The sequence below is a fragment of the Physcomitrium patens genome, chromosome 21 (genome assembly GCF_059467195.1).
Source record: "Physcomitrium patens ecotype Gransden chromosome 21, ASM5946719v1, whole genome shotgun sequence".
Lineage (NCBI taxonomy): Eukaryota > Viridiplantae > Streptophyta > Bryopsida > Funariales > Funariaceae > Physcomitrium > Physcomitrium patens.
The window spans coordinates 561,210-584,816 of NC_143430.1; positions in this window are offsets into that span (position 1 = coordinate 561,210).

The following is a 23,607-nucleotide window of genomic DNA, read 5'->3' on the forward strand; positions in this document are numbered from 1 at the left end:
CTTCTTTGTTGTATTTGCAAGATTCTTTGCTAGCTTTCATGTGCATTCTTTGCTAGCTTGCAAGATTCTTTGCTAGCTTCCATTTGTTAATATCATATCTATACCAATGAATAAGATATTCTAACTTATTTTGGTGCTATCTTGAATCAAAGACTTCTTCTACTTCAAACTCTTGATTATTATCCACTTCTATAGGAAGAAGTGGCATTTGTCTTTTTCTCGAGATATTTAGTATTTTATACGGCTTAAGAAGGAACACATGAAATATAAGATGGATCTTTATAAACTTTGATAGATGTAATCAATAAGTAATAGGATTGATTTATTCACAAATAGAAAAAAGTTTAATCTACAATAGTCCAACTTATCATAAAGATGAATAGTCTTGATATTGCAATGAAGTAACTATACCTTGTCACCTATGTTTTATTGTAGTTACTCCTTGCAATAGGAATTTGCATTGATTTTTTGTTGTTCTTGAGCTTCTTTTAATTGTAGCTTCATTATTGGATGTAGCTCTCAAAAACAATTTGCTAAATCTTTTGCCATAGGATTACCAAACTTTTAAAAAGTCAAAAGTATTAAGTCATGGATCATAAGCATAATTGAAAAAAAAAGGTATTTGTTGAATAGAAGAATATACTAAATTATTATATGCAAACTTTGCTAATAGTAAAAGAGTTGTTTAATCATCTTGATGATAATTGATGGTTCATCTCAAATACTGTTTGAAAACTTGATTCATGAGTTTCATTTGTCGATTAGATTGAGAATGAAAAGGTGAAAAGAGCTTTATATCCACTTTTAGAATCTTAAATAGGATTTTTCTAAATCTTGATACAAATTGAATCTCCCTATTTGATATAATATCCTTTAGAAATCTATGATAGTGATAGATATTGTCAATGAAAAGCTTAGTTATTTCTTCATTTGAAATAGATTTTGTACATAGTACAAAATGTGCTATTTTGATGAACCAATCTATAATTATAAATATAAAAATATATGAACTTGAACTTAAAAGATCTGTAAAAAAATCCATAGAAATAGAAGACCATAGTTGTTTAAATATAGGCAATGGTTGAAGAAGTCCATAAGATTGATGAGAAGGAGTTTTTGATCTTAAACAAGTGTCACATGATTGGACAAAGTCTTTTACCGCCTTCTATATTTGTGGCTACCAAAAATCTGAGAATATAAGCTCTAAGGTCTTGTTGTATCTAAAATATCTTGCTGTTAGAAAGACATGACATGCTCAAAGAACACATAAATGTGCTTCTATTTCTGGAACATATAGGCATCTTTTGAAGTATAGTTGGTTGTTCTTGAACTTGAACTTTGAAATATCATGAGACTTAGAAGAAAGATTCTTAATATCATAAATAACAAGATTAGAGGACATACTTGATTGAATTTATTTGACAAAGGTTGAATCAGTAGTCAATATTGATTTCATTGTTCAAAGTTGAAAATACTTTGACTTCAAGAAGATTGTTCATTATTAATCAAAAGATATGTCTCTTTCTTTTGATGCAAGATAAGAGCTTCTAGAAAGAGTATTTAATAAACCTTGTTATTTTTTAGGTCAATATATGATTTTGAAATCAAATCTTAATAATAACATGCTCCAAAAAGCTTGGTGATAATTCAAAACACATGCCAATATAAAATATTTGAGGTTTTTGTAATTTACATATACTGTGACTAGACTTCAAGCACTTTCTAGATAATGATGCTATTCTTGAAATGAATCCACAATAGTAAAAAGTCCTTTATTATGAATCTCATAGTTAAACTTAGCCATTAAAAATTTCCTTAAATAAAAAACTATTGGATGGAATTTGCCATCTATTCCCATTTGTAACAATACTGCACACAAGGCAAAGTTTGATGCATATATTTCCGTAAAAAATGCCTTAGAAAAGTTGATACAATATAAAGTTGGTGAAAAAGTAAATTCCTTCTTTAAAGCATCAAATGATGCTTGTGCTTTTTTATTCTATTCAAATTTGTCTTTACAAGTCAAACGTGTATGTGGAGCTATAACTTGAAAAAAGTTCTTGATAAAGATTTGGTAGTAATTAGCAAGGTCCAAAAAGTATTATACATCTTGTACTATTCTTAAAATCTTCCAATCTATGATATTTTGGACCTTCTTGGGATCCATCATAAGGACTTCATTGGAAATGATGTATCATAAAAAGTCAACTTGAGTAATATGGAATAGACACTTTTTTATTTAGCATATAATCTTACATCTCAAAGTTTCTGTAACATGCAATGTTTTGATGTAAATACATTCATGTATAGAAACCTTGCTTGACTTACTTTTCTTTGAACTTTTATGAAGTTCTTTTATCTTCTTACCAATCTAGTTTTTCTATAGTTTTGGAGAAATTTTCCCACTTTCTTCTTTCTTTTTTTCCTAAAAATTTGATTAAATTTTATTTTATCTTTAACCTTAACTTTGTTTTTGGTCTAGCCTTGAAACTTTCTTTTATTACTTTTACTTTCTTTCTAATCTTTGGTTTTAGTAAATTTAGAGTTATATTTATAGATATAAGAGGAACTTTGACTTTGAGATTATATTTAGGTTTTTATTAAGAGTAAATGAGATTTTGGATAGCATTAATTGACTTCCATTAATAGTTCTGACTTGGACGATTAGATTTGGTGTTTGTTTAACTTTAAACTATTATTTTTTGACTTAGACTTTGAAGACCTTCACTGTGACTTCTTTGGCAAGTTTAGAAGCAAAAAAGAAGGATTTTTTTGAAAGTTGAGAAGAGCTATTTAAAGAGAAGAGCTTCTTGGCATGAGTTTAGATGGATAAAATATATGAATTGGAGCTCGGATGATAGAGTTATGCTTGTTTAAACTTAAGCTACTAATTTGATACCTATTATCACTTTTCTATGCATATTAGGAGTTTTAAGATACTAAAAAGAAATTAGGGAATTAAATTAAAAACTAAACTTTAAATTGAATATTTTTCATCCAAAAATTAATAAAATTACTAATAATATTAAAAGCCTATATCTAAAACCTCATATCAATTGAAACTTTGACTTGAGAGAAATTATGAAATTTGTTCTCAAGTATCTAGGGTTTTGACTTTCAAAGGTAACTACTACGGTTTTGGTAATATCAAACGATCGATAATAAATTTTTAGCTAAAAATTTGTATAATTATGATCAAAGGTGTAAATTTTCTATTACCAAATTTTGAACTTATTTAAATAATTGAATCTTGGGATATGAATTTTTAAGTTTCTAGTTTGGTTTTGACTTATAAAAGTACCTACTAAGATTTTGGTGATATCAAACGATTGGTAACAAATTTAAAACGCAAAATTTGTACAATGATGATCAAAAGTATAGATTTTTTATTTCCAAATTTTAAGCTTCTTTGAATAGCTAGATCTTGGGATATGAATTTTTAAATTTTTAGTTTGGTTTTGACTTTCAAAAGTATCTTTTAAAGATTTGGTGATATCAAACGATTGATAAAAAATTTGTGGCTAATAATTTGTGTGATATGCTCAAGAATATGAATTTTTTATTTCTAAATTTTAATCTTAATTGAATGGCTAGATCTTGGATTATGAATTTTCAAACTTCAAGTTTGTTGGTTTATTAGAAATATAATTTTGTAAATACTCAAAAGAGAATTCAAGAAGGTTTTGTGCATATTGGACCCAACTTGAATGCATAGAAGGATCTTGTATCTACCAAAGGTGGACTCTTGATACAACAGTAACAAACATGAACTTCATATTTTTCTATGTTCTTAGAGTAGATGAGAATATTGTCTAAATATCAAACAATAAAATCATCTAAAAATTCACAAAAAATATCATTTATATGATGTTAAAAATTAGCCAATGTATTTGTGAGTCTAAAAAGTATGACATTATATTCAAAATATCTATAACTACTTCAAAAAGCAGTCTTCTATTCATCTCTTTTTTTTATACAAAGTAAATTGTATGCTCCTATTAGATATATTTTGGTACAGATCTTTGCTTGATTGAATTGGTTAAGAAGTCTTGAAATCAAAGGTAAAGGATATCTATTTTTAATAGTCATCTTATTGAGTCTTCAATAATTTATAAATATTTGTAAAGATCTATCTTTTTTTTCACAAATAATATAGGAGCTTTGGCTAGAGATTTAGAATAGAATATGAAGTTTTTTGCCAAATTTTTATCAATGTACTCCTTTGATGCAGCCAACTCATTTTGCAATAAGCTATAGATTGGTCTAAATGATGGTTGGGTTCTTTCTTGCAGATCAATTGAACAATCATAAGGTCGATGCTCTAGAAGAATATCTATATTATTCTTTTCAAAAAATGTCTTGGAATTCTTGATATTTACTAGGAATATCAGTTAATATTTTTTTATTATTAAAAATAGATATAGCACATATAGCAAAAGATGATCCTTCTTTTACAATATTCATGAAAGTTCTTACACTTACTAATAAAGGTTTGGATGTACTAGACTTATATACTTCTATTTTACTAATTGAATCTTAGATTATACTATAAAAAAAGTTAAAATTATAAGAAATTTAATCTATTTGAGGATTATATTTTTTTAGCCATGATAATCCTAAAATAATCAGACTAGATACAGATCTTATTACATTAAATACTATTATACTATTATGATCTTTAATTTCTATATTTAAAAAAATAGTCTCATGAATAACATTTTTATAAGACAACAAACAACCATCTATGACTTCTACATGTATAGATTTAGTTTTCTTGACTAAAGATATATCTTATTTTTTGAGAAAGTCTTCATCTATAAAAACAAGTTGAGGCTTTTGAATCCAACAAGGATAAGACTTTGTAATTTTTTGGTCCTAAACAGGCTTCTATTATAAAACAAGATGACAGATCACATAAGAGAATAGGACCTTTGTTAGGTGTAGCACATGATTCTAACAGCATAATTTCTATTATACTTGAAAAATTCATTTTCCAGTATATTATCTTCTGTGGTAATTGTGCTCCTTATTTTGTAATTGTGTTGCTTCCTTGGATAATGTTGAGCAATGTGTTTTGCTTCTCTACAATGTAAATACAAACTCTCTTAGCAATGTCAAGTCTTTTCTTACTCCATATAAGATTCAAAATATATCATATCAATCTACATTGATTTTGGCTTTAATGAATATGTTTTCAAAAACTTGGGAGTTGTAGCCATTCCTTGTCTTCTTCTTCTTTAGCCAAGTTTTTATTCTTAATGTCTTTCAAATAATCAATTTTTGCATGCAAAGACTTGAGCAATAAATTGTTTCAAAGATTTTATTTTTGGCATTATTAGTAACAAATATTTGATGACATCTTTTAGCCCCTATTGAAATTGATTGATAAGTGCTTTATCATTATAGTCTACGTTGTCCAAGTAGAGAGAATTTACTTCAAGAAAGCATTGAGCTTCTAGCTGCTACTAATAGCTCAATCAAGTCTTGAGATAAAAAGTCTAAGTTTGTATATATATATATATATATATATATATATATATATAATACTTTTAAGTACTATTACACTAAATATTTAAGTCTTAAGTTTCCAAAAACACCCAAAATATGATAAAAACCTCTAAATCCTTAAATATCTTTATAGAATATTATTTCCAAGTTTCAATAACTCATATCTTCGAATTGAACCATTCAAATACACTCAAATTTTACATAAAGTACTGAAGTACTTCTAACAACTACCACAACAAATTTCAACTACAAATTTGTTGCAGATCTTAACATAACATCAAAATCCTAATAGTAGCTTTAAACCCTAGTTTTTATATACTTTGATACAATTTTCTTTATATCTCACAAACTAAGTACTTAAATACCATAAAATTTATATATATAGCTTTATAACACAATAATCTATCTTTTTTAAAATATTTGAGTCCAAAATTCATCTAGAAACTCAAGATATGGCTCCAACTATTACTATGAATAAAATCACTTACTTACTATGTTTGATTTGGATGTGCTAACTTCAATCTTCTATAACTTCTTTATCAAAACTCCAAATTCATCAAACAATATACAAAAAATATAATTAAAGAAGTATTTTGTCCAATTCCAATTGCCGATCCTTTGTTGCTTTTGGTTAATGTATGTTATGCTCCAAAGAGTGATAGTAGGTACAAAATTGATATCTAAACTTTGAGCACCAATAACTCTTTCATAAAAATTCCAAATCACACAAAATTTATACCCAATTCATATCTAAAAACCTAAACTTGCTGACTTTAGCCTCTAAAGCTCGAATGACTTCGAAAAAAAAACCCTAATTCTTAATAAGGCCTCAGGCAGCCTCCTTGAAGCCAATTAGGTATGGCCTTCGATCAATAGGAATGAAGATTCCTATTCCTTGCCTTCATCCAACCATGCCTTGTTTTCATCACTTCCAATAAGCCTCTTACTAGTTAAGGTTTTTTTCTTTAGGCTCTAATCTCCTCTCAAGGTTTTATACTAAACATTTAGATCTTATAACTTTTTTAAATGTTATAATCAAAAAAGATAAAATTCAAAATAAATTTTCTTAAATCCACTTTCTTTAAATTAATCTATTAACCATTCTAACACACACCAAGACTTATGAATATATTATATATTCTAACTAATTTTTACATACTTTAAGCAATTACAGTACGACATTGCCATGTAGTTAGCTTGTTTTACAAGCTACTATACGAAGTTAATCTGTTCCACAAACTACTATATGGAGTTAACTTGTTCCACAAGCTACCAATATGTCGTTAACTTATTGACCAAGTTTCTAATCTATAAACACATCTAAAATCAAAACCATGTCTATGAAGCTTCTAAGAAGCTCATCAAAAAGTCTTATTGAAATTAATCTATATTTACTTACTTCTACCTAATCATATAAGTAACTATTGTGATAAATGTATATGTCTGTGATACTAAGTATGGATACTATCTTATATGGTTTCTAACAACCTTGACAAATTTTGCATATGCATGATATAGATCTCATATAGAAGGATTATTTACTAAGTGGGATTATCTTTTGGTAGCTTTTCTTCATCAATTTAGGCCTATGATTGGCCAGCAACAAGCCCTTTCTATCTTAAGCAACATTATACAAGGTCTTTTATAGGACATTATTTCTTATGTGAGGCGATTTCGGATAATGTACACTCAATATATTAATAATCTTTTAAATGAAGATACGATAAGGTATTACTTTATCCAAGATTTTGCCATACCCTTTGTTATTTGAGATATCTCAAATAAGAGACCTAAAGATTTAAAAATAGCCATTCAAGATTTTTTAGAGGTAGAAATCATTGATAAAAAAAATAATTTTATGCTTCAAAGGATAAAAGAACTAATACTAGCTTATATATCCTTGTAACACTGACTTAGAAAATTCCATCAATATCTAGCTTTAAACTACTCCTAACCTTCTATCTTTTCATTGTCAATTAACAATCCAACACCTTTAGCTATACAAGGCTTACAAGATCAAGCTCAAATCAATACTTCCAATAATGCTAGATTGAAGGAATTTAAAAATAAAGTAAGGCAAGCTAATAATATGTTCAAAAATAAAATGATGAATATTATGAAGGCTATTAGTGAACAAATATCTTACCTCATTAAAAATCAAACTCTAACTATAGAGATTAGTCACCATGAGTCAAGAATTTATATCTTTAGATTATGGTGTACAAACTGTAGACAAATTTTGTCGACAACAGTTTGTACACCATAATCTAACAAATAACTGTGGTTGGTGTAAAATTTTTTACAACAACCACCTTTAGAAAAGAATCAACTCCAATCTTATAGACCTTTTTACCATTCAAGATAAGTAGGTCTTAGTTTTCTTTCCAACTAAAGGAATAATATCACTCCTTATTATACTTGTGGGAAGCGACATTGAGTAGATCAATGTTGGATTGAAAATGGAATTATATGATCAAATTATAGAGGATCTCATCCTATAAATTGTTATAGAAGATCTAATAAGGTCATTCCTTTAACCTTTCCCTCAAAAGATTATAACAACCAAGCTCGAAGAAATATGCAAGGAATTATATTTATAGATCTTATTATTACAAATGGTTCATCAAACCTATACTATGATTATTCAAGAAATGGTAAAAGTCATTAATTCCTAACAACAATTTAAACCAATCAAGGAGTGATGCAAAATCTTTTATCATATAACTAAAACCAAAATCAAGAACTACCATCTTCTCAAGTTGTTAGGTATACAATGGCTCAAAGTGATGTGCTTACTACATCAAATCTACCACCTCCTCAATCCAACTTAGTACAACTAGATCACAAGAAGGTCTCTTTGAACAAAGATTATTTACCTTCTTTGATTGTAACTAGCAATATGAAGGCCAAAAAATCAATAGATTTAGTACAACTTAAAGAAGATGATGTATCTATAAATGCTTTAGAAGAGTCACCTAAATTTGTGAAATTATCAAAAATTATTTAAGAAGTAGTTAAAAAATTAAAAGACCAACAACCTTCTTTTATAGTTGAACTTCATGAAGAAGAATACCAATTTGTAGGCAAAGAAGGACCTTGGACTTCTAGCACCTTTTTAAAAAAACAACAACTAATAGAATCTTCAATCTTACAAAACCTTATGATGTATGGCAAGAACTTTGTAAAGCTAGAGCCAACATTTCTTTTCGACAATTGGTTCAAGTAGCACCAACTGTCAAAAAAGATCTTAAAGAAAGAATAATTATATAAAAGAAACCTAAGAATATAGAATGAATTGCTAGTATTGAATTTGAAGATTTGGAATGGAATGTTACAAAAGATAAAAAAACAAAAAAAAAAAAAAAAAAAAAAAAAAAAAATTGAGAATATGGGCCTATTGAAATAGATATAGAAATTATAGATAAGGTAATCTCTAAGATTATAGTAGATGATAGAAGTAGCATTAATACTATGCCAAAATCTACTATGAATAAATTAGAATTAAAAATCATTCAAATCTTGCAACTTTGATTGATGACATTTATATAAATGAAGCTTTTAGCTTAAAAATTGATGGAATTTAAATAGATGATATAGACATTATCATGAAGGAAAAAACCATCATGCCTCTTCTTTTATAATTCAAACATACTTTTCAAGGCATTGAAGTTAGACATGATGTATTATCATATCCACCAGTATCTAAAGTTTGGTACTATGGACTTATTGTCTCTATACATGTGATAGAACAAGATTGGATCAAAATTCTAATCAATCTTCATGAAGAAGAATCCAAGTATGTGAAGTTTAGATCCCAATTAGATGAAGAAGAACTTAAGAAATACAAATCTTTAATAATGGAATATTGTGATATATTTGTGTGATTTTATAAACATTTAAAAGGTATTCTTTCTAACATTTGCCAACACAATATTTCACTTCTTTTAAATACAGTACTTATTAGACAAAAACATAGAAGACTCAATCTTAGGATGCAACTTATTATAAAAATAGAATTGGAAAGGTTAATTGAAGCAAGATTTATAAAGCCTATAGAAATTATAGATTGGTTGTTTCATATTATCTTAGTTAAAAAAAGAGAAGAAATAAACTCAAGGTATATATGGATTATTGAGATCTAAATAAGTACACCCAAAAAGATGATTTTTCATTATCCTTCATTATTTCTATAGAAGATGAGGTGGTGGATCATGACTTTTATAGTTTTATGGATGGCTATTCTTGATACAATCAAGTATCAATCACTTCTAAAGTTTGGTACAAGTCTATATTTACATCACCTTAGAGAATCTTTATATATGTAGTAAGATCTTTTGGCTTATGCAATGCTCTTTCAATCTTTCAAAGAATTATGACCTATGCATTCTTAGACCTTCTTCAAAAAACTATGTCAATTTTTATTGATGACTTTAATTATCAATCTTCAAAGATTGATCACCTTGAAAGCCTCCAAATGTGTTTCTAACGCTGTAGAAGAATAGGAATTTCTTTCAATCTAGACAAGATTTATTTGGCAATTAAAAAAAGAGTTTTATTAGATTATATCATTTCTAAAAAAAAAAAAGAGCTTGATCTTAAAAAAATAGAAGTTATTGTAAATCTACCATTTCCAAATGGAATAAAAGACATTCAAAATATTTTAGGACATATGGATTAGTATTGTGATTTAATTAAATCATATTCTATTTATACCTCTCCATTGATTAATTTGTTGAAGAAGACCACTAAATTTGAATTGACTTCAAAATGTCAAGCCAATTTTGATGAAATTAACGCCAAATTGATTTTATATCTTTGTCTACTATCACTTAATTGGAATCAACCTTTCTATATTTATTGTAATGCCTCTAAATTGGCAATAGGTAGTACCTTACGTAGACTAGATAATAAGGGTGTAATTCATCCTATTGCTATTGCTAATAAATAATTGAAAAGTGCTAAGTGTAACTTTACAACTATAGAACAAGAATATCTAACTATGATCTTCAATATCAAAAAAAAATTCTATTATCTTTTAATGAACAAAGTTATATTCTTTATAGATCACATGGCTTTTAGATATATTGTGAATAAATAAAATTTAAATAATAGATTAGTAAGTTGGATATTTTTTTTAGTAGAATTTGATTATATAATATAATACAAACTAGGAAAAGAACACAAATAAGATGATGATTATCTACAACTATAGGTACTCAAGATATCAATGATGAATTTCTTAATGCTTAATTATTCTATATTATATTGGTATCTACATGATATGAATATATTGTTGAAGATTTGAGTACTCAACAACTACTCAATATCTTATCAAAAAATGAACAATGAAAGATTAGAGTGAATAGTATCCATTTTACTCTTATAGCAAAGAAACTATATTTTTGAGGAATTGATGGAATCTTAAGATATTTTCTTACTTATAAAGAAGTATCATTGGTATTAAAAGCTTGTCATTCAAATGTTTGTGGTGGATACTTCTCTAGTTGATTAACAATTCAAAAAATCCTCATAACATATTATTTTTGGCTTATAATATTTATCAATTTAGAAGATCTTTTACAAGATCTTGTGATGCTTATCAAAGATATGCATGCAATTATTTAAATCTTATAATACCTATAAATATGTCACTTCTACTTATTTCATTTGAAAAATGAGGTATAGATTATATTGGACCTACCTATCTAGCATCTTTACGTCAAATACAATATATCATTATATTAGAATTCTAAGCTTAATTGGAATCTTAAACTTACCTCAACACTTTGGACTTATCAAACTACTTACAAGGTTTCTATAAGAATTATACCTTTTCTTTGGTATATGGAATAGAAGTCATTTTGCCTATAGAATTTGAAGTTTCATCCTAATCCATTGCCATTGATAAAAGATTAGATACTTCTCAAAATTTAAAAGAAAAATTAAAGCATTTAAAAAGATTTAGTGAGATTCAAAGATTAATAGTTTAATACATAGAAATTACTTAGAAAAGAAGGAAGGAGATCTATGATAAAAAGATAAAAAAAGTCTTCTTACTTCAAAGATATAGGTGATGGTTCAAGTTACTAAAAGAATAGAATTTTTAGCCAAATTTGATGCACTTTGAATTGAGCCTTATATTATCAAAGAAATCTTTCATAATAATTCAGTCTAACTCAAGACATTGTTGGAGTAGAGAGAGTTTGCTTCAAGAAAGTGTTGGGCTCCTGGCTTCCACTAATTGCTCAATCAAATCTTGAGATAATGAAAACCAAGTTTTTAAATATAAATATAACACTTTTAGGTGCTATTATACTAAATATATAAATCTTAAGTTTCCAAAAATACCTAAAATATGATAAAAACTTCTAAATCCTTAAATATCTTTATGAGGTATTATTCCTAAACTTCAAAAACTCATATCTTTCAATTGGAAAATTCAAATATATTCAAATTTTACATAAAGTACCAAAATACTTCTAAAAACTACTACAACAAATTTCAACTACAAGTTTGTTGCAGATCTTAAATAACACCAAAATCCTAATAGTAACTTCAAACCCTAGTTTTTAGATATTTGGATATAATTTTCTTTATATCTCACAAATTAAACACTTAAAAGCTATAAAATTTATACGTATAGCTTTTTAACACAATATTCTACCTTTTTAAAAAGATTTGAGCCAAAAATTCGTCCGAAAACTCAAGATATGGCTCCAACCATTACCATGAATAAAATCACTTATTTACTACCTTTCATTGAATGCATTGACTTCAACCCTTTATAACTTCTTCATCTAAATTCTAAATTCATCAAATAGTATAAATAAAGTCTTTTCGAAGAAGTGTTTTCTCCAAATCCAGTTGCCAATCCTTCATTTCTCTCCATAAACATATGTTATGCCCCAAAGAGTGACAATAGGTACAAAATTGACACCTAAACTTTGAGCACCAATAACTCCTTCATAAAAACTCCAAATCACACAAAATTTGCACCCAATCCATATTCAAAAACCTAAACTTACTGATCCTAGCTTCTAAAGCTCAAATGACCTCAGTATAGAAATCCTAATTCCTAATAAGGTCTCAAGTAGCTTCCTTGATGTCCATTGGATATGGCCTTTGACCAGTAGGAATGAAGATCCCTATTCCTTGCCTTCATCCAACCATGCCTTGTTTTCATCACTTCCAATAAGCCTCTTACTAGTTAAGGTTTTTTTCTTTAGGCTCTAATCTCCTCTCAAGGTTTCATACTAAACATTTAGATCTTATAACTTTTTTAAATGTTATAATCAAAAAAGATAAAATTCAAAATAAATTTTCTTAAATCCACTTTTTTTAAATTAATCTATTAACCATTCTAACGTACACCAAGACTTATGAACATATTATATGTTCTAATTAATTTTTACATATTATAAGCATTTATAGTATGACATCTATCCCCTCTAAACCTACACATCTTCTGGCATGTGTCAACCTTATCATCTCTATTCTCTTCATCTTCATGTCTTTTTGTATCTTCTTCTTTATGTTCTTAATCCAAATATTGAGGTAAAAATTCTCCAAGGTCTTCTATTTGAAACCAGCAATCTTTTCTCCTGAAAGTCTTTACCTTCTTTTATACTATTGAAGTTTTAATGATAGTTCCATATATCTCACAAAATATATATGTTTCATTATATTGTATTATTGCAACTACATACGATTCAAACTATTTTTAAGAAAATTTCTTCTATATATTATTTTAGTGGTCTAAAGAAAAACTTATCTTCCAAATATTCATCAGTTGCTTGCTAGAATAACTCAATTTTCTTTAGATCCAATAGTTGAAAATTGGCCAAACTTAGTTCTAAATTCCCTAATTAATTCATTTGAAACCATTTGATTCCCTGGCCTATGCTCAATCCACTCCAAAAAAGTTACTTTAGTCATTCTTTCTGAATCTTCTTAAAAAATTCATCTTTCAAGAGTTCTTCAAATTTCTTCCATGATATAGCCTTTGCATGTAATTCTTTTAAAGCTTTGGTGGTATTCCTATCCTTTCTATACACCTATTGTCTTTCTTTCATAAATTGGATAAATATCCTAAATAAATCATAGGTACCTACTCCACCTAGTAATGCAAACCCAGGGATTTGATCTCCTATCTTAACTTATTGAAATAATTAGTGCCTTAAAGCTCTCTCAATAGAAGCACTAATATATCGGGGTAGAGAGAGTTTGCCTCAAGAAAGCATTGGGATCCTGGCTGTCACTAATTGCTCAATCAAGCTTCAAAATAAGGGAAGCCCTAAATTTATTTATAATTTTTTCTTAGAGCAATTACACCAAATACATGAGCCTCAAGTAACCAAAAATATCCAAAATATGATAAAATCCTCTAAAACCTTATATATCCTTACTTAGAAATTTTCTTGAACTTCAATATCTCATATCTCTTGATCTGTCTATCCAAACTTACTAAAATTTTACATGAAGTACTGATGTATTCTTATCAACTTTCACAACACATTTCAATTGCAAATTTGTTGTGGATCTTAAGATATCACCAAAATCCTAACAGTAGCTTCAAATCCTATTTTTTATACTCTTGTGTACAATTTTCTTCATATTCCACAAACTAAATATCAAAATGCTACAAAGTTTATATGTTTAGTTTTTTAATATAATTATCTACCTTCTCCAAAAGATTTGAGCCAAAAATTCTTCCAAAAACTCACGATATGGCTCCAACTATTACTATGAATAAAATCACTTACTTATTGCCTTTGATTTGAATGTGCTAACTTCAACCCTCTATAACTTCTTCATTCAAATTCCAAATTCATCAAAAAAATATATAAAAAGTATAGTAAAATAAGTATTATCTCCAATCATAATCGCTGATCTTTCGTTGCTCTTTGTGAATGTATGTTGTATCCCAAAGAGTGAAAATAGGTATGAAATTGACACCTTAACTTTGAGTGCTAATAATTCCTTCATAAAATATCTAAATTATACAAAATTTGCACCCAATTTATATCCAAAATCCTAAACTTGATGAATCTAGCCTTCAAAGTTCAAATGACTTCCAAAAAGAAACCATAATCCCTAATAAGGCCTTGGGTAGCTTCCTTGAAGCCCATTGGGCATGGCCTTCGACCAATAGGAATGAAGATCTCTATTCCTTGCCTTCATCCACCTATTTCTTGCTTTCATCCCTCCCAATAAGCCTCGTACTAGTTAAGTTTTTCTTCTTTAGGCTCTAATCTCCTCTCAAGGCTTCATACTATGCATTTAGGTTCTATAATTTTTTTAAATGCTAGATGGTCACCATATGTGAGTCCTACCAATGCATCCTTAATTGGTGGATTAATTAAAAATATATTTTTAAATTATTTAATTATATAAATATTAATATTAGAAAGTTTATTTGACTATTTAATTATTTATTAGAATTTAGAAGTATTTATAAGTTATAAAAATCTTTTAAAAATTTTTTTATAAAAATAGAATCTTAATAAGTCTTAGAGATAATTATTTTGATTAATTTAGTATTTTTACTTATTATTAAGTATTAAGAAATAGTTATTGAGACCAATGTCTTTATTGGCCTCCTATCTATATTTTTTACTTATAAAAATCCTATCAATGATTGGTTACTAATTAAAAGAAGCATAAAGAGAACTTGATTTTTTTTTAATAATACTTTAAAAAATAAGATTTTTAATAGACTTAAATTGATTTTATTACTATAAAAAATAATTAAGATAAGAAAATATAGCCTTAAATAAATATTATTATTATAAAAATATTATATTATTTTTTAGAATTTATTTAAAATATTTTAGAAATTTTTATAGAAGATTTTAAGATCTTGGTAAAATTGAGTTTTACCACCTTGGAAGCCATTATGAAGAAATGAAGCAAGATTCATAAACCGTACATGGTTCTTAAGCTAATAGAATATTTTTAAATATCATGGTGAATTCAAAAATACTAAAAAATGAGTTTTACTAGTAGAAAATAGGAGGACCAATAGCTAGTCTAGTCCTTGTAGGAAAGAAGGTGTACAAGTCCCATATGGATTGTAGTACCTTGGGTATAGGTAGGAAGATAAAACTAAGGCCTCAAGGCCTCTTTAGATATTCCATATACACCACTTAAGAGCTTTGGTGAGGCTCAAATTCTTGATTTCTTAAGGAATTTATCCTTATATAAAAATTATTTACTTAACTTATCTATTATTTACATTCTATCTTTAATCTATCACAACATATTCATAGGAACTTAAATTTATATTTTTTTATATCATGAAGAAAATAAATAAATTATCTAGCTAAGAATATTTTTTTTGATTTTTTAATTTTATATTTTATCAGATAAAAATTAAATAAATAAACTATGACTAGTTTATAGTATATAATTTCTTGATTGCACTTTTTTTACTTATTTTGTGTTGTTCTTCTTTTTTTCTTTATTCTTACTACTTCTACTTCATACCACTAATTACAAAAAATTCTTAATTGAGGTCATCTTATAATTTGGATTGAAAGATGAATATTATCCTCACATAGACTTATGTATTTTTACTTGATTAACAAAATTTTAAATCAAACTATTAAAAAAATTAAGGTTACAAGAAATCCAATCTATTTAAAGATTATATTTTTTTAACTACAATAATCCTAAAATAATCAAATTGAAGAGAGATCTTATCACATTAAAAATTATTATGCAATAATAATCTTTAATTGCTATATTTAAAGAAAAAATCCTATAGATAATATCTTGAAAAGATAAGAAATAATTATTTATGATTTCTACATGTGTCGATTAAGTTTTCTTGTTTAATAATATTTCTTATTCTTTCACAAAGTCTTTGTCTATAAAACAAGCTAAGACTTCTAAATCTATCAAGGCTTAGACTTTGTGATTTTTTGGTCCTAAATAAATTTCTATTATAAAATAACATAAAGAATCTTAGGAGAGAATAAGAAATTTATTAGATGTTACATGAAATTCTAGTTGCACATTTTCTATTGTAATTGAAAAAACTTATTTTTCAATACATTGTTCTCTTTGGCAACCATGCTTCTCATTTTATAATTTTGTTTCTTTTTTGGAAGATGTTGAGCAGTATTCTTGGATTTTCTATAATATAGATATAAATTGTCTTCACAAAAATAAATTAAAGCTTATTTGAATGGATAGATCTTGGATTATGAATTTTCAAGCTTCAAGGTTGTGAGATTAATCTATTTGCTTTTTTCAACTACACAACTTCTTAATATAGATTCTAGACTTATTATATTTGTATAAGAATAGTACATCTATAATTTACAATAGAAATATATAAAATTTCTATTCTTAAAGTGTTAATAAGCTCATGAAGATCTGTAATAGTTATAAATCTATTATAATTTCTATTGAGAGTAGTATACATAATTTCTCCTTCTATAAATATCTCGAATAAATTCAAAAGTTAAATTAAAAGAAGATAATTCTCAATCTCAAATATCAAATGAATTTTTTTACAAAGAAGAATAATCCACTTTCTTTAAAGATAAAATCAATATTAAAAAACTAGACTATTTGCTTAAAGATGAGTAGTTTGGAACCTTCAAACTATAATAATAGAAGTGGAGTAATCTACTCACTTTTAAAATAAGACAGGATTAATATGTTATAACTCTTGTGAAACTATCAAGGACATGAATTTCAAAAAAAAAAAAAAAACAAAACAAAACAAAAACAAAAACAAAAAAAAAAATTTTACACTCTTATGTCACTCAAAAATACTAAAAAATCACTCAAAGATGATAATATATTGAATTATTGTGAAACATCAAATTGATTTACTAGTTATTTTAGGTCAAAAGAATACATATAGAATGCAAAAATTACAATTTTTAGGTGAAGATGTGCTTAGAAGAGGTTAAAAGAAGAAGAATAGTATTAGCGGAAAAGAAATGGAGTCTTAATAAATCTTGGAGGTAATTATTTTAGTTGATTTAATATTTTTACTTATTATTAAGTAATAAGAATTAGTTACTAAGATCAATATATATATTGATCTTACATCAATCTTTATTACTTATAAAAAACTATAAATTTTAGTTAGTAGTTAGAAAAAAAAAAAAAAAAAAAAAAACATGAGAAAAAAAACCTCGTGTCCTTTTAGTTATTTATACAAAAAGTAGGATTTATAGTAGATATAAATTGATTTTATTACTATAAAAAATCATCAAGATACGTAATTGTAGCCTTAAATGGATTTTAGTATTATATAAATATTATAAGATTTTTTAGAATTTATTTTAAATTTATTTAGAATTTTTTAGGAATTTTTAGAGTAATTTTTAAGACTTTGGTAAAAATGACTTTTACCACTGGGGAAGCTATTATGAAGAAATGGAATAAGATTTGAAGGCCATACGAGGTTCCTAGGCTAATTCATTGTTTTTAAATACCATGGTTTGGTCAAAATTGCAAAAATGATGGTCCTTCTAGTAGAAATTAGAAGGACCAGCAGCTATTGTAGTTCTTGTAGGAAGGGAGGTGTACAAGTTCCATATGGGTTATAGCACCTTGAAGGTAGTTAGGAGGATAAGACTAAGGCCTCGTGGCCTCTTTTAAATACCCATATATACTACATGTGAGCCTTGATGAGGCTCGAACCCTTGATCTATAAGCAAATTATCCTTGAGGTAAAATATTTTTATTTAACTTTTTGTTTATTTACTTGTTGTTTCAAACCTTCATAACTTACTCATAGTAAGTCGGATTTACATGTTTTTTACACCATTGGAAAGATAATAAAATTATCTATCTAAAAATATACTTTTTAATTTTTACTTTTTATTTTTTACTGGGCGAAAATACAGTGAACAGACTATGACTAAGTTTTGGAGTGTGTATTTGCTTCTATACATTTCTTTCACTTGTTTGTGTTGTTTTCTTCTTTTATTCTTGTTCATTGCATCTTCTACTTCACACTACCTATTACAAACAACTCTTAATTGAGGCCATCTTATAATTTGGGTAGAGGGGTGAAATTTACACTCACAATTATAATAGCAATTACCAAAGATAAAAAGACAAAAAATTCTTAAAATAAGACTTACAACTAAAAAGGCATTAATAAGAATAATAAAAAAGGCTTCACTCTTGCCTCTATATAAACTATCTAACTAGAAGTTATATAACAATGTTCTATAGGACTTCCAATACATATTGACTTTATTAGATATATATCTTAACTTACAAAGAAAGTTTTTTATATATGTGCTACATAATTATTTTGTTTTATAAGCTATTAATATATATCAGATGTGATTAATTTATTTATCAAGTTTTTAACCTATCAATCAACTACAAATAAATATAAAATAAAATTCAAATTCAAAATACACTTTAAAAAAACCTCTAAAAAAAATCCTAAAAAGTGATTAGCTCTTTTTTTTATTAAAAAAGGCATCGCTTATTTATAATAAATTTTTTCAAAATAAATAAAAGATTTTTAGAAAACTTATAAAGATACAAATAATTCTTTAAAATTTCAAATTCAAATTCTTATAATATTTTATATTATTTTTATATGTTATACCCCTTTCCAACATGACATCTACTTCCTCCAAATCTATACATCCTTTGATATGAACCAATCTTTTATGCAATCTTTCAAGCTGTTGAATTCAAAGTTCCAATAATTGTTCTATTGTAATGCCATCTTTTCAATCCAACATCATTCAAATAGGCAAAAAATCCTCCATAAGCATAATTAGCGTTTGGCCTAATATTAATTTAATAGGTATATAATCAATAAAATATTATAAGTGGTTCTATCTATCTAGAAGAAAATGATAGAAATCTTAGTCATTCCTTTGGCTTACCTTTATAAGCCTTAATAGAGGCATTTATGATAAGAGGATGTCTTTTCTCACTCTTATTATTAGCCTTAAGATTATAAGTAATTGTTAGCTTCAACTTTATACCATGATCTTTAAAAAATATTTTTGACCTTTATTACATCCAATTTTATTTGATTAGCCTTCATCCTTCTAATGCTATCATATTTTCTAAAAATATCTTTTAAGATGAATCTACATATTCCATCTATGATTTTGGTCTTCAAAGCTTTATCTTTAATATAATTTAATAGCTCTTTTCTTGCCAAAAAAAGATATTTCATGTCCCATAATTACAATGGCATAACCACTAAGTCAATCACCTAATGAAAATGAACCTATTAAAAATGGTTGTCATTAGCTTTTTCTTCTTTTTTATGGTCTTATATTTAATATTTACCATTATTTTAGTCTCCAAGTTATAATTCTCAATCAACCTTGCTTCAATATCTATCTTCAATATGTCTTCATATAAGCATCTTGAATAAATCTCCGCTATCATATTAATAGATATAATGACCTCTTCTTGTAAAGTCTTCAAAATTTATAAACTATCATTTAAAAATTCTTCTTTAATAATTTTAGAAATAAATTCATTACTAAAATCACACCAATTTTTTTTTTTTTTTTTTTTTCAATCTTCTTAATTTATCTTTTATATATAAAATCCAAATCCTTGACATTTTAAAAACTCACAAATCCTTCTTTTCTTAAATTCCAAATCTTACATCTATTCCTTTTTATATTGGGGCATGTAATAGTAGAATTTTTTTCATACCTATGATATTATATATTTCATGTATGTAATTTAAAAATCTAAATTATCATCATGTTCATGGTCTATAGAATTTTTTTTAAGTTGATCTCTATACCTTTCATGATCTAGCTTTATTGTAAAAAATTAGATTGACCTCTTATCATCATGGCTATGCATCCTAGCAAAGTGTGAGCCATCATCTAATACTTTAGTCTCCATCCTTGTTATAATGATATATAGCTATCTTAAAATGATTGAATAACTTCCTTGATTTTGCACAAAATAGTTTTATTCTAACTTTACATCACCAATTTTAATGCCCACTACTAGACATGTTGTATAAAGGTTATTTCTTTTGTTGTTGGTACCTCTCAACATCCATCCATAGTTGGTATCAATTGTCTATTTACACTTCTCATAAATATTTTTGAACAAAATATTAATCTTGAAGCCATGATTCCATAATGCTAAGATTGGCTCTTCAAGGCCTTTAATCTTTATACATGTCTTTGTAATAGCTCTTATCCAAAATAGATGATTATAAGTTGTGAAGACTTCACTATGACTCTTCTATAGCTTATCAATTTTACATTGTGATTTCTTGGCATCTATTGCAACTCTTTCTTCTTAATTCTTACTAGTGTTTTCTTGCACCTTGATGTTAACTGCTCCATCACATAAAAACATTTGAAATACTCCATCCTCTATCTTATTATATAAGACTTCTTCTATAACTTCAACTTCTATATTTTGAATCTTATCAAAAATGATTTCATATTTTTTGGTGTGTTCACTACTATCTTTATTATTACAAATCAAGGCAAACACTTCTCTAATCTCTACCTCTTTTTTCTTGTCATTAGAGTATCTATTGCCCTTGTATTTACTATTTTAGTTGTAATTTGTCTCTTTATCTTGATTACATTAATGATAACTTCATGAAAATCTTTCTTAATAATACCAACTTTCCATCTAAAATATTCTCTTCCAAATCCTTCTTTATGTCAATTGAGGATTCAATATCAGATTGGTATCTTATTATTTTTTTAAATATTTTTTTTTTCTCCTTGTACTTGCTGCTACCCATATTTTTTTCTCACTTTTTTTAGGAAGTAGAACATTATTTCTTAGATATGAAGCAAAAGGCCATAATTCTAGTCTTATGTTATTTACTAGTTTATCTCTTAGAATAGCCTATTAACCACTTAAAAACTTTTGTTATTAACTACTTCTTCTACCTCTTTTTTTTTTTTTTACCAATTTTATCCTTCTTAACCTCTACCATTTTATCATAAGCTTCCTTCTCACTATATTCACTCATCAAATAGGCCCTGATAGTGATTGCATCAATTAGATCATTTCATCTAATTAGTCTTCTAATAGCTTGTGCTTCTTTTATCATCACTTCTCTAGATATAAGTATAGAGGTTTCCACCTTGTTGTGTTCAGCTTCAATAATAAAAGTCTTTGTCTTCCTACCACATGAAGACATGCTCTTTTTTAATCTATCCTCCATCAATTTTTTTGTACAACATCTTTCAAAGTTAGTTTCTAAAAACTCATTTATTGTAGAATCTCTAATTTTTTCTTTTTTAAAGATAATAATGCCACTCTTTATAGCATCTTCATATGATCCACAATCACCACATTTTTAGTTTGGATCATTATACCAAATATATATCATTACAAATTTCCTTTGATCCTTCATTTGGTCATGAAATACATGACCTTGTATTTTTCTTCAAATCATTCATTTCTACCTTCAATTCTTTCATGCCCTAATTTTCTAGCCTTCAAAGTTATTATTAATATTCTTTTTTTTCTTTTTTTTAATCTTTTAGCCTTCAGACAATGTTGCTCAACAATGAAGCTTACAACTTCTTCTAAACTTCTTAAATTGGTAATAAAACCATTTTTTGTGGTTCCAACGTGAAAAAGAAGAAGCAATCTATCTTCTAGTACCTTATCTATAGCTTATAAAAAGAACTTTGATTTCTTCACTTCTAAAAGGTACTTCTCAAATAACAAAAAAATTCCAAACTTCTTCTCAAATTTTCTTAATAGTTTATTTGGTCTCATATATTTATTTGATTATTATTCTATTCAATCAAAAAAATCTCTTTTAAACATTCTTCTAATATCCTCAACAAAGTATTCATCTCTTAATCTCTTCTTGAATTTAAACTATGTATTTACATGGATGCTTCCATGTAGCTATCTCACCTTTTCTTTGATTTTTAAAATAATTATTAGATGAAAGATTTCAATCATCATGTCTTCTAAAACTTAATAGATTTTCATTTTATAGATATAGATCTTCAAAATCTAGTGATATTCATTCCATTAAATCTCTCTACTTTGTCAATAACATCCCTCAATACTTTGATCATCTCTTGTCCATTTATATTCACAACTTATTGGTCCATGAATATTTACATAGTCCTTAAAAATTCTTCTAGAAGGTTATGATCACTTCTTCTATTTGATTCTCTTTGCTCTATATCCCCCATCTTGTCTTAACCAACCTAGTAGCCCTAAAGCTTCTCTTAGTAGAAGCATCCAATATCAAAATGAGAGTATTTGCTTTAAAAAAATATAAGATTTATTGTTGCAACTAGATATGGTCAAATAATATCTTTGATTCAAATGAACTCCACCACCTCATACTCATAATAGTATAAAAGAGTTGTCACCCTTTCTTCATTCAATTAGTTGTCATATCTCTATACTTTACTAGATTTGAACATGTGATGGCTCTTTGAAGGACTACTTAGCCCATATATATATGGACCAATTTTTACTTCTTAAAATTTTCTATGGTATATTTTATGAATAAAAAAAGCCACTATTTATATTAATATAAGGCAATTGACTCCTTATCCAAAAAGATACTATAATTTTATATTAATTTTTCTTGAAGTGACCAAGAACTTTTTAAAAATCTAATAAATAAAATAAAAAATAGATCTTCAAAATATCAATTCAAAATTTAAAATACAATTTAAAAAAATCTCCAAAGAAAAATCTTGAAATAAAATTTCAAATAAAAACCTTGAAGTAAAATTTCAAAAAAAAACCCTGAAAAGTGGATGGTACTTTCTTTTTTGAAAAATATACTACAACTTCATACTAACTCTTCTTAGAACAAGTGAGAACTTTTTGGAAAGCTTATAAAGAGAAAAACATCTCTTTAAAATCTCAAATCCAAATTTCTATCATATTTTATATTATTTTTATATATTTTACCATTTTCTAATATGACAACGTATTATTAGTTCTAGATACATTATAGAGCTCTATCTTCTATTTGCTTATTATTTGATAGCTTGAATAAAAAAGATCTTTTCTTAAAATAATTTAAGAGATATATCATTAGAAATTGAAGGATTTTGAATTGAAAGACAAGCCCTTAAACAAATTTTAGTATACTTTGGTGTAGAATGTGGATTA